Source organism: Cricetulus griseus (genome assembly GCF_003668045.3).
Source record: "Cricetulus griseus strain 17A/GY chromosome 1 unlocalized genomic scaffold, alternate assembly CriGri-PICRH-1.0 chr1_0, whole genome shotgun sequence".
NCBI lineage: Eukaryota > Metazoa > Chordata > Mammalia > Rodentia > Cricetidae > Cricetulus > Cricetulus griseus.
In genome coordinates, this window is record NW_023276806.1 from 4,360,171 (window position 1) to 4,374,657 (window position 14,487).

The window sequence follows — 14,487 nt, forward strand, 5'->3', positions numbered from 1 at the left end:
AACCAGAAAATTTCTGAGAATAATTCAAGCCACAGAGCAAACTGGCAGTAGAGAAAAAGCTATGTACCAACCAGGATAATATAACACTAATAATTATTTTGGGAATCATTCAACATCCTCAATATACTCATTATCAAGAGTATATTCACTGACTATTTTACTGCAATCCAAACTTTTTTCCTTGGAAATTCATCTTTCTTCTCTTAGCCAATCTTCTTAACTATACATGAGCACATCTAATATCATTAGGCACCTGCGCGTTGTTCTGACACTAATATATTCCCCAGTCTTAATCTATCATAACCCTTTAGGACAGCGATTCTCAACCTGTGGATCATGACCCTTTTCGATGGTTACATGTCAGATATCCTACATTTCAGATATTTAGTATATGATTCATAATAGTAGCAAATTTTCAGTCATTAAAAAGCAACAAAATAAATTTATGTTTGGGGTCACCCTAACAGGATGAGCTGTATACTAAAGGGCCCCAGCGCTAGGAAGGTTGAGGCTTATCATCTCACATGAACCAAAGGATATCCATTACTAAGGTTCCCTTTCATAGGTTCAGCTCCCTGCTCCCAGATAATGTATTTAAGCCAGTAGACTAGTGCAAAAATGTGCTCCTTTGGTCATCATTTGACTGTTCCCATCAGTACCATAAACTCTTTCTAGGTAACTGATTCTGCTTCTTGATGCATGATAATCTCTGTGTTGACAGAAGGATCTTGAGGTGAATTAAATGGAACCTATTTGTAGTATCATATGGAGAGAAATCTGAAACACTAAAACTATGAAAGCTTACTTTCATCAACTGAGTTTGAGACATTTTATCACCTACTCCCCTTGGGTAAGAAATACCACAAGGCTGCAGTGTGTCCCATAACAAGTGTTACAGTGTACCAGGAACGTCAGAGAGGCTACAAATTCTGAAATTAGCTCTACAAGTATACCACATAGCTTCTGAACATATCCTCGAATTGAATTTTAATGCATATTTTTCCAAAAGCATCATAACTTAGCAATAATGTAATGAGCAAGGACACCATTTCTCCCCCTGTGTCCTGTTCTTTTCCCACACTAATGGACTCGTCTCACAATCCCACAAATCAGTGATATTTTCCAGTTAATCATAAAAATTCTCTTTCTCAATTCTTCAGCAATTGTTTCTGTGCACACCATAGACTAAAAACCGTGGAGTAGATAATCTGAACTCCTATTCGCTCTCCAGCATGGTTCAGGTGATTAGTCCATGTGGTGGCCAGTATGAGAACATCCCCCCATAGACTCACGAATTTGAACACTTAGTACCCCGTTGGCGGTGCTGTTTGGGGGGAGTTCGGGTTGTGGATGCAGCGATGTTGGAGGAAGTCTGTCGTTGGAGGCTTTGAGGCAGTTAAACACTGACAGCATCTGCACGTTGCTCTCCCTACCTCAAGCTCGTGGTTCAAGTCAGGAGCCTTCAGCTCCCTATTCTTTGTCACCATACTTCCTTCTTCCCACTTTCTATCATGTTCACTGTTCATGATGGACTTTTAATCCTTTGAAACCATAAGCCCAATGCATTCTTCTATGTATTGCCTTGGTCACAGGGTTTTGTGGTAGCAACAGAAAAGTTACTAATACAGCCCACCTTACATACCCACAGCTATCCTGAACTCCCTCTGAGCTTTCTAATACTGTCTTTGCTGATTACAGTAGCCTGTCTCACGGGAATCATATGTTTGCTTATCCGGATACTTTAGCATTGCTCTCCAGGTGACCGCTAGTTTGGATATATGACTAAATTCCCCATTATCATCCTTACCCAGAAAGGCAGCAACAGTTCCCTGTGTTTGGGTTTTTATATCTACAATCACTTTAAGTCATTTGCTCTCAAATCTATGCACTACTGTTTTTCACACCACTTTTTAATAGGTATCAAGTATAAATGTTAAAATATAATCTTATGAAGTGTGAACATGCACCACAATTTTTTTTCATTTATTCCCAAGGATTTTATTTTTTTCCACTAATTCGTTATAAGCAGGGTGAAAAGAAACTTCGTTATCCTAGGTTTTGCAAGGAAAAGTCAATAAATTTTCAAGAGTTTTGTCTAAAAGTGAAGTTGGTTAGATTTTAGGATAACTTTTTTTTTTTCTTTTTGAGTCGTCCTATGTATCCCTGTCTGGCCAGGCAATCACTATGTAAACCAGGATGACCTTGAAGTCCAAGATGTCTGCCTACCAGTGTGTCTCATGTAATGCAATTAAGGGTATGTGCCACCATGCCTGACTTCTGAAATAGCTATAATACAAGAAATATTTAAGCAAAGTGGCCAGAGGACAATTCACCAATACTTTTCTTATGATGGTCTTGCTTTATGTAAGAAATAGAAATATATGATGACTAGAGGAAAGAATTCCTGAAAAGAAGTATTTGAGATATATTTTTAAATGTTAGAATACAGGCAGTTTTTAAGGATTATCCCCAGAACTAATGCCACACAGACATTGAGCAGGATTGCCCGTGAGAGAAGAAGAGTTGGAATGACAGTGCTTACTGGCTTATCTCAGAGGGAGCTCTGCTCATAACCCATATGGCATGCCACGATAAGGGCACATGGGAAAGGAGACACTTGGCAAGGTGTTCTTTGTGGTTGAGGCTACATGGATGGGGCTCACAGCTGAAGGTCATCTCCCAATAGCACTGCAGCAGCTAAGGTCGCTTTCACTACAGAAGGATCTGGGTGTCACGCCAGTGTCTGCCACAGCTTACACAACCCAGCCCAATTCCAAGATACAGTGTTATATGGAGCTATTTTCTTGAAAATGTCTGTTCTTGTAATATAAGATGAACAGTGATGACTCACAATGATCATGTAACACCACCCACATGTTAGTGGGCCCAGTCTATAATAGCAGAGAGAAATCATACTTCAGTAAATATGTCAATCACTGGCTGAGAGAAGCAACATTCTATAATACTGTCACAAATCTACATGATAATCCCCGGTGCCAGATTTCACTTTTGCCTAGCTGAAAAAAACTATAATATTCATAAATTCACATGAAGCCAGATGGCTTCCCACTGAATATGCATTTAAATGATCTCTTTACATTATTTATTCTGAGAAGTGCACAAAATATACCATCATCATGGCACAGACTGCTAATAAGTTTGTTGAAGAACAGAATCAGTAGTAACAGGTGTCTAATGCTAACTGTGTTTTACACTAAACCTGGATTTCACATGTTTTGTGAATAATGGTAAAATCAATATTGTTATTTTATTAGTCCCTGAAATATTCAGGATATTAAATAAGGTGTTTGAGAAAGATGAGACTTCAACTTTTCAATTAGAATTTTTAATTTTTATTTAATTTTTTCATAATTAAAATTAAATGACAATTTTAGAATAATTTTCTTTGGTCTCTAAAATTTCACATGTTGAAAACTTAAAGAAAAACGTTATTCTTATTAAATTGGCAAACAGTTTTAGAGAATGTACATTTTTACTTTTCCAGGCTGAAATTACATGTGGAATTTGAAATGAAAATGTAATTTCCACACTGGAGACAGTTTGTTGATGCATTCCGCTAAACCAGGGTGGTCATTTCTGTTTTTAACTTGCAAGATTTTGTTCTTATGTTCATGTGAGTGTAGGTTGATGTTTATGTACACATGTATGTTTGGAAGCCAGAGGACAATCTCGGGTACACCATGAACCTCCTGTGAGAAAGTATCTCACTCTTAGCTTGAAGTCCACTGGTTAACACCAATCTTATGGACAACAAACCCCGAAAGTTCTCCTGTCTCTACCTCCCCACTTCTGGGATTATAAGTAGGCCACTGCTTAAATGCTTTTATATATGAATTCTTGGAGTCAAACAGAAGTGTCCACACATGTGAGGTGAGCACATCACTGACTGAGCCATCCCCAGTCCCTGGGGTTTTATTATACAAATACTGTGTCGATTTTTAGAGTTTACTGCTTCATGCACATAGACATCTCTTCCATGTGTGTATGCATACACATGCACGTCTGTCTTACTTCCGTTTTAACCTTGTGATTGGCCACTATTGTGTTGGAAACTTCCCTGGATAGTTCCATGCTCAGACTCATGGCACTGGACTTTCTCAAATAGCTGCCCGTGTGTTCAAGTTCATTGCCCTTGGTAAATCATAGTCTAGAAGTTCTGTGTGGCCTGAGATAAATTCAACAGCCCACCAAACCTTTGCATTTGCTTCTATCTGGAGCCAAGAGAGGCACTGCTCTTTATTTACCATTTTAGATTAATTTAAACATGTCATATTTTCTAGCCCACCAAGTACCTCATACCGGGGTGGGGTGAATTTCTGATGATCATAATTAGATCAATGATTTCTCAGAGTCCTTGCTTTGCTTTTTCTTTCTTTTTCTGTCCTCTACACCAAGGCAGCCTGCATCCTAGTTCCTTTAGGTTGGAATAAAGGATAGCAGGCTTACTTCTGGGTGATCTCTGCTTGAGACATATATTTAGGAAGATCTGTTGAATGTGTAGAGGTTTCCCCATGAGAATCCAAAAAAACCTAGAGTTCTGTGTTGCTCTCTGATTTCTCAGGATGGATGTCCCAAAATTGCTTTTGAGAAATTCCGTAGAGCAAAGACCTAGTGCATATTCTGCCCATATCCCTGTTATTGAGTTTTATCCTAAAATGGTCTGCACATAAAACCTGCTGGTTTTTGTTTTCAGTGTCCTGCAAATACGATGAGTGACATACTTCACATAGTGTTAAAAATGATGCATTCTCATTCTTTTAAATATCAACGATTGCCTTGTTGAATAGTTGGGGATTATTTTCACTAGTATTGAATATTTTTGTTAGTAGAGATGATTTAGTAAAAGGGATTATGTCACCAAATGATAGATTGATAGGAATATTATGACTATGGAATATAAAGACCTAAAAATGTTCCATTTATGAAGGGAATAAAGAGCCTACCCCACTCAGTCCTAGTAAAAATAAATCTAAGAGAGATTATACAGCCCATCTACGTGATGCCCAAGGGAGTGGAAACACATCACTTTAACTATTTTCCAGAGGAAGCCAAAGTAGCATATAAAGACAAAATTATGTTCAATGTACAGATTGGGGCCTAGAAAATAAATTTATAGAGTTTCTTCAAAAGCAAGGTCATATGAAATAGATAAATCAGATAGACACTGCTATAGACTTTGACTTCAAAAAATCAAATACACTAAAATATTAGTTATGCATCAGTTTTCTGATAGACACAAGGGATAGTTCATCAATAGTTCACATAATTGATAAGACAGCATACTGTTCCATCCATGTGTAATTAGAACCACATAAAAGTAAAGGGTGTCCTCAGAGGAGTCAGCCAAAGTTACTCACTCGCAAAGGCTGCTTCCTTAGGGAAAATCCCACAGAACTGACATAAAGGAAGCTTAAGGATGGTTCTGATTTTGTCTTCGGGTGGGAAAATCAGGAAGAGGGGTAGCTTTGGGTTACCATCAGCTGCATATTGAACTGTGTAGAACTGAATGAAGGCAGGGATCTAAAAGCTTCACAGGCACAAAACGATTAATGACTAGGAGCTTGGAAACTTCCTCCCACCTGAAAAGTTACATTTTAAAGCTTTAGCTTTTAAAAGTGTATTTTATGGTCACTTTTAAGAAAAATTTCTAAGAAATGTTTTTGTTTAGATGTAAGTATGCCCTCCAATTTTCACAAGAATTCATCATGCATATGAAACTAAAGGTTCTCTATGAAGATGATCCCTTTGATACAGAAATGTCACTGCAGGGTCTACTGTTGCATCTACCTGTGTTTGTGTATTTAGAGTCTCTGCACGAACATCCTCTGTCATAGCTCTTAGAAATGACATCTTAACAATCACAATCAGAATATTTTCATAAATCTTCATTCAATAATGCATCAAGAATTAGCTAAACAATGACATTGTCTTCAAAGTTATTCAGAGAATAAAAACAAAATATAATCTTTCAGGCTAAGCAAAGGCTCTACAGAAAAAAAAAAGTGTCCAACTAGACATAATCTGCCTCTGTCCCTAACATCACTATGAGCTCAGTGCCATCTGAATGAAACTCAAAGTTCAGAGAATAAACTCAGACACCACCAGGTGATACGATCTGAGCTGGTTTCATCAGACTTGTTAGAAGTATTTTTGAAAGTGAAAGAAAAATCAATCCTTCCAAATGTGTGAAAACATGCTGTCTGCAGCTCTGCTGTCTAGGAACTTCTAATGAAATTATTTAGAACATGTCTAAAAGACACATGAAGACACCCTGTGACTCATGAACCATAACCTTATTTCTAATAAAAATGTTCTTTCATTCACAATAATGAAATAGATGTCCAGCATCAAAAATTACATCTCTGTAATTTCAAAGATAATCTCTACAGATTTAAGTAAGAAAACTCTTGATTTAATTTTCTTCTTTTAAGATTATGATGTCTCTGTTTAAATCACTCGACTTCCTCAGTGTACTCTGAATTTACATGTAATTTGCATGTTCCTCCCATTCATCAAAAACCGGCTTCTGCCCTCCCCAGTTCTTCAATGTCTCCCCATAGTCATGGTCTTCTTCACTTTTCTGGGCTGTCTTGGCTTAATGGGTTTTCCTCTTGAAACTTATTATCTTTCATGCTCGTATTTCACACCATTGCTGCCACTGTATGTATAATTCCTCTGTCATTTGGTATTTATGACTCTGCCTAACTTAGCCTCATCAATTTTTACTCTCAAGAAAAAAATCAGAGATGAAATTTAAATTGCTTTGGTCCCATCAGTTTTGTTTAATTTGTTTTACTGTGTAGAGCAATAATGGAGTTTTTAATGAACATCATCTTAATAATTTCTCTGAATCCTCTGAAGTAATATAATGATCTAAATAGTGTCCAAGCTCTCAATTTATCATATGTTGGAGATTAAATAGGGTTTTTTTACGTTCTTTTGCCTCTAAGATTTTTAAAACTTCAGAAGCAACAAGATGTATTTATGTTATTCCCATTCTGTTACCAGCCCAGCTTAGCTCCTCCCCTTCTTAAACCATAAAGCATGTAAGTTTCCTCAGGAGTAGTCACCAACTAGCCTGTAGTAAGTAAGATGCTCAAACCATACCAAGTTATAAGCTATACAGGCAGTGGCTGTGTGTTATGTCTCTTCATGGCAAACTATGCACACAGTATTTTTTTTTTTGGAACTTTGCTTTCCTTATTCTTAATTCTAAGTACAAGGATTCTGACGCTGTTGAAAAGTGTTAGGTAGCCTTTGGAGGATCCACAGAGGAGTATTCTGTTTGTCTCATAGACCAGATGTTTCATAGCTATATGAAAGTGTTGTTTCACGGATCATGAAAGATATTCAGTCTCAGAAAGGTATTTTTTTCCTATGGATTCATATGTAAAGTAACAAAACATACAAAAATGGATTAAGGTAAATACTCATGTGTTTTAGCATATTTGTTTACACTGTAAAGATGTGCCTCTGTCTAAAGCACCTTTTGATTGGTTTAATGAAAAGCTAAATAGCCAATGGCTTGGCAGGAGAGAACAGGTGGGATTTCAAGGCAATGAGAGAGAACCTGGGAAGAGGAATCTAGGAGACAATGTGACCAGATTCGGGGCAAGTTGTATGTATCATATTAAGAAGAAGTAACTGAGCCACATGGCAGAATGTAGATTAATTGAAAACAACAAGAAGTCAATATAAGTGATACTAATTCATTTTGATTTTATCTTCAGTTTGTTTTTTCTATGGGAGAGCAACTATGGGCATGGAAATGATTGCCCGGAACAATATTAGTTATTTATTATAATAATAGCACAGTGTTATTTCCTTAGCAAGTCAACTCTTGGGAAGGGAGAATGCAGGCTCGGGGGGAAGAGTTGTGACGTTTGTACTATACTAACAGTGAAGTGCCTGGAGAGACCTTTCCTGGTTGGATATATAGACTTCAGAATGTGGTCTTTCTCTTTCTAATTCTGTGTCCTTATCATGGTTGCTAATATGCTGATCTGCATGATTTCTCGGGCCACAACATCTTTGGAGGAACATGGACAGAGTGCAAGTTCACAGAATGGACAAATCAGTTAACCGACAGCTGAGAAGTATCACTCCTGGCACTAATGGGACCCTTGCACCGTTGAATTTATAGTCCTCATAAACTTTATTTCATGCTCATCTACCAAGAAACATGGTGATCTTATTACTATTTTGGTATGCTCTCCCAGTTAGGGCATGAGGATGGCTATGTAGGCTTCAGCAACAGTGACTCCTCACACAAGGCTTCTCAAGTCCTGTTTATCTTGACGATTAATCTATCACCTCAACAATGTTTGCACATGAAGACAACTGTAAGTGAAGATATTCTAGAGGAAAGATAGTGTCGAAAAATAAAAACTGTGGATTATACTTGTTTATGCATAGAAACATTTAGTTTATAATGAAATAAGTTATATAAACTGGAGGTTTCAGGTTTCTTAGTGATAAACTCACTATGTAGATGAGGCTGGCCTTGAACACACAGTGGTCTGCCTGCCTCTGCCTCCTGAGTGCTTGGGTTAAAGGTGTGCGCCACCACATCCAGTACCAAGTTCACTTTTGAAATGACTGTGTTTCAATGGAGACTCATCATTAGAAACACACTGCTTGCCAAGTGGACAACTTTGTGCTTATACAAAAGAAAGAAAAGGAAGAACCATAAACTGTTAGAAGTTCTTGCTTCTTATCTTTGTAGCAACTGTTGTCTTACCTGCCAACTAGATGAAAATATCAAACACCTCGGCCCCTCTGACACTGGAAATGCGTTAATAAGCACTCACACAGTGAATGAATGACCTAGGTTTTCAAGTCTAAATGAGCTCATTTTAAATATGATGAAAAATTTGTTTCTGGTACATCAGATTTATTTTATATAATACATCATGTTTTTTATAATTTCTCTGTGAAAAGATAAAGGTAAAAGAAGAGCCAAGGTTAATATTTGTCATTTCGTCTTGAAAGCATCCTCTTAAATATGTATGAAGAAAGCAGTATAAAATATAAATAGCAGATGCATGAGGGGAGATTGGGATAAATAAATCATATGAACTCAAAATGAAGGAATTGGGGGAGAATGTAAATCGACTCATCGGGGTGTTAGAGGGGCGCCAGTTCCGCGCACATAAATAAGGTGGAAGGCGGTGCATTAGCGCCAGTAGGACATGAGGTTTGGTCAGAAAGGGGAAAAATAAGATGCCAACTAAATCCCTCTGGCATTCGAAAATGAGGGCTAGTGAGACTGCGAGGGAATACGAGTCATCACACATTTCCTCAGTTTCCACGCATGTCATACACTGTCTGTGAAGAATCAAATCACCTTAGTCATACACTGTGGCTGTCACAATTAATTATATAGTGTGTGTGTATGCATGTGTGTACATGTGCATAAGTGTGAGTGTGTGTGTATGTAAGTGTGTATGTGTATGTATATGTATATATGTCTATGTGTGTGTATGTTTGCGTGTGTGTATATGTATAGATACGTTGCGTGTGTATGAATGTATGTATGCATGTATGTATGTGTATGTATGCATGCATGTGTATATGTTTATATCTGTGGGTATGTGTGTATGTTCATGTGTGTGTATATATATATATATACATATGTATATATATATATATATATATATATATATGTGTGTGTGTGTGTGTATGTGTGTGTGTATATCTGTATGTGTATGTGCATGTGTCTATGTATGTGTGTATATAGAGGTATGTATGTGTGTATATATGAGGTGTGTGTGTGTATGAGGTATGTATGCATGTGTGTGTGTATGAGGTATGTATGTGTTTGCACATGTGTGTGCATGTACAGGGCACACCCGTGTCAGTGTGCACATAAGGATCTCAGAAGACAATTTGTGTAGGCTGGCCCTGGTTTTCCTCCAGCCCTGCCATTTCACAGAGAACACCACGGTCCCGACACTTGGCAATAGGTGCCTTACCCTGCTCACCATCTCACCAGCCCAGAAACTATCATCTTGGGAGCCGCATTTATTTGTATCATTTTTCTTGATTTTTAAGATTGATGCATATTTTCGTTATAGTGGCTTTGTTTTCAGAGAATTATTCCATAACGTAAGTTCCCATTTACCTCCCTACTAATGATTTTCCTCATTATGAATTCACGTCCCTGCAGCCTACTTGTCGTTCATGACCATTATTCACTGAGTATTGGTATGCTATGATTAACCGAGGTCCACAGTTAGCATTATGGCTATATGCATAGCTCAAAGGGTTTTGTGAGAGTACAGTGCTGTGTGTACACCATTAGTGTCACTAGGGTTCCGTCCCTGCTGAATGCTCTCATCTCTTATTCTGCCCTCCCGTGCTTATCTACTGACTTGCCTTTTCCAGAATGTCAGCAAGTTGGGCTGGTGAACCCTATAGCTGAGTCAGGCTGATTCTTTCACTTGGGACTGTGCAGATAAATTTCCCCCATGAACTGGACAGGATCTCCCACCTCTAACCAAGAAGCTATCTGCATTGACACCGGCTTGCAAAGAAAACGTCGGCTTTCTACAGTGGATTGTTCCTGGGTGAAAACCACGCTCAATGGCCCTGCAGGTCCAGCAGCACTCGGCTAACACAAAATGAACTCAATGGCATTTTTTGCAGCCTTTTTGTCTCATATTGCTCTGTTCAGACAGGGTTATTTGTTTTTTATTTGTTTTGTTTGCCTTAGTGATGTTTTGCTTGTGTATTACACTTTCTGATTTTGTGTTTTTATGGGTTTTGTGTGTTACCTGTGCTTTCTCTTTCTTACTTTTGTATTTCAATTCGTTTGATTTTTGTGTTTACCTTGTTTGTATCCTAAAGAGAGAGAGAGAGAGAGAGAGAGAGAGAGAGAGAGAGAGAGAGAGAGAGAGGAGGTGAGACTATGAGATGATGGGGGAGGGGAATCATTGATCAGAATATCCTATGAAAAATATTTTCAAATAAAATAAAAGTTGCTCCATCAGGTTTTATGGCCTGAAAATGACACTCTTCTTGTTGCTGTAACAAAATGCCCAGGAGGAGCACCTTAAGGAAGAAGCATTCATTTTGGTCTACAGTTTACGAGGCTATTTTAGGCCACTCGGGTAGGTATTCCTGCCTGACTGCGATGAGGTAGCAGGTTGTTCTGAATCTGTAGTCAGAAAACGGTTAGGGAGGCGGGGGGGGGGGGGGGCGTCGTTAGTTAGTAACCTGGAGGTGTTTTTCCTTGGTGATTCTAAATCCAGTGCAATAAACAATGGAAGCTAACCATCAGCATCAGGAAAACACCTGCCTTTTACTGCCACGTTGTCTTCTAATGGGGGGATCTAGTTACGCTTATCCATCCATAGGTGAACCATACATTTAATTAATTATTTAATTCCAGACCAATGGTTCTCAACCTTCCTAATGCTGTGGCCCTTCCTCGTGTTGTGGTGACACCCAACTGTAAAACCATTTTTTTTTTTTTTTTGCTACTTCATTCCTGTAAAGTGTTGCTACTGTTATGAATCATAATGTAAATATCTGTGTTTTCTGGTGGTTGTAGGGAGAAACCCTGATTAGAGGTACCGCTGACCACACTCACTTGGGCATGGTCACAGTTAGGTAACAAGGGTTTAAGAAGGAGGGAGGCGAGCACTAGGCTCTCTCTCACAGGCTGAGCTGACTGGGAAGCATTTCTGGGTCCATCCTGCTCAGGTGCAAACCTGGTCACTGGTTCCCTTGCATGAGTATTTTCCCCCAACTACCAGTTATCAACCTATCTCTGACTGCACTTTGTAATCTTCAATAGATAGTCTTAGAGACCCGGTGAAAGGCTGATCTAACTGGAAAGGGGTCACAGCCCACAGGTGAGAATAGTTGCTCTAGACGATACAGCCCGTCTCTTCTCTTCCCAGGGAGTGCCACTGTGCAAATACAGCCACTCTGTTTTGTTCTCTGGCTCTTAGATTTGGATCTGAGGACACAGGATATCCACACACGGTACAGCAAAACTGGATTCTTCCATTCCTTCTGCATAAAAGACCCTTTGAAAGAGATCAAGTGTTAGAGGACACACAGGCAATATTCTTCAGCACACTGTCCAGGGAAGGGCTTTCTGAATAGTACTCCAGTACCTCAGCCAGTCACAAGAAACATCATATGGAATTGCATTTATCTGGAGACTTTACACAAAGGAAACATTTAACAGAGCAAAGGAACAACCTACGCAATGGGAGAAAATATTTAGCAGCTATTCATTGAACAGGGGATGAATAAATCAAACTATTAAACAACCCCAAACCCAAATAATACAATCAATAAAATGTGAAAACAAGCTGAACTGATAGTTCTCTAAAGAACTGGACAATAAACATATGAATAGCATTCAACATCCTCAGCAATCAGAGAATGCAAACAAAAATGACACTCACGTTCCATCTCACAGCAGTCAGAATAAATAGCATAAAACAACAACAAATGCTGGTGCGGTCTCAAGACAAGAGGAACCGTTTGCACCTATCAATGCTGCATATTTGCCTGCAAGACTCGTCATTGTATCACAGAGAGACCTGCATACTCACGTACATTGTGCCACTGTGCAGAACAACTAAGCTGCAGAGCCTGCCTATCAATGCATGGACACACGAATGGATAGAGAAAATGTGGTTTTTATGCGTGATGGAGATTTTGCCATGATAAACAATGAAGTTGTGCCTTTTGCAGGAAAACAGATGCAACTGGAGTTAGTATTAAGAAAATTCATTCAGCTGGAGAAAGAGGGCAATGAAGGGGTTAATATGACCAAATGCGTGACATAATCATTTGAAAACTCTAAGAAGTTTTCATGCAACAGATATTCACACATCCATGTTTATTCACAAGTTGTAATGAGCCCCATTATTTTGTACAATAAATATATGCTATAAAATTGATAAAATAATGAACCAAGGATCTGAAAAAAGAAATGTTTCTCATAGCTACTGAAGTTATCATTTCCCATGAGGTAATGCTATAACTCCCAAGTTGTAACGTAAACCATACACATGTGTGTTATATTGTTATATATCCCTGGAGACTCATTCCTCGAGAGCAGTGTGTGGGTTAAGACTGAGAAGTATTGAAGAAGTCAGTTTCCTGGGCTGGTGAATCTGTCAACAGCTTATCCGAGGAAAGCTGGACTCTCCAAACAGAGGGAATGGGGACTAAGGACACTCTGGATAGGGGTCCTCAGCTCAAAGAACAAGTTAGGTTGGGGTCACACAGTGCTGGGAACACGTAGATGGGGACAATGGTGTCTGGATTTCAATAAGAAAATGAAAACAAAAAAGCTATAGGCCAAGGTTGACAGTGTGACCAGACGCTTCTCTCTCACCCACTAGTTCCCAAATAACCACCCAGAAGCTAAGTATTAATTACAAACGGTTTGGGCTATTAACTCAGGCTTATTATTAATATCTCTTGCAACTTAAGTGAACCCATTTTTATTAGTTTATATTTTACCGCAATGCTCATGGCTTCTTATCTCACATCTTGCTTCTCGGTCAGCTGCAGGCATCTCCCAGACTCCGCCTTCTGTTTCCCTGTATCTTTGCTTGGATTTCCTACCTGGCTCTGTTCTGCCTAGCTATTGGTCAAATCAGCTTATTAATCAATGGTAATAAAACATATTTACAGCATACAGAGAGACATCCTCCAGTAGGACAGACGACACTGCATTGTATAAAGTGTTCACATTCATGGACAGGCACGGACTGACTAAGAAAGAGGTCTAACCACTAATGACAGACACATGTACAAAGCTGGTACTGAGTCTTGCAACTGGATTTCGTTAGTAGAGTGACCAAACCCCTGGGCAATCCGTTAACTTTACTAAGGAACAGGATCAGGGATTCCTTATCTCATCCAAGCATTTGTTTATGGAAAAAGAGTCATTTGAATATTTGGCCATAAAGTAAATGTGAAATCCACACCTGATACATTAAAGCTATGTGTGATTTTCAAGATTGGAATTTGTATCTTTTACATGCAGTAAGATTACTTAGAAGAAATAAATAGAAAAATATCCAATAAATCATCTATGCTGTTTCCATTTATTTTTCACCACACACTGGGTTCATTTATTTCAATAGAAATATGCACAGAAAAAATCAATGGCTTGAAGTAAACAGAAGGTGCAAGGGAGAACACAGAACACAGCACATTAGTAATCAGGGCAGGATCACGTGCCAGTGGTGTCGAATGGTCCCAGGATCGACTTCAGACTCCACTCAGTGGAATGGACATTGAAAAAAATCATAGTGTGTGAACCCTGTTTACTGCCTAGGAATGCATGAGAAATTAATACTGAAATGATGGCACCCAAGAGGCTTCCTCCTGGTCACAGTGTTTCTCCTGTAAATTGGTATTTGTAAAGCTCGGTGCCTTTTTTCTTATCTGGGACTCTTAGGGCAGGAACACACAACTGAGATGCTCACA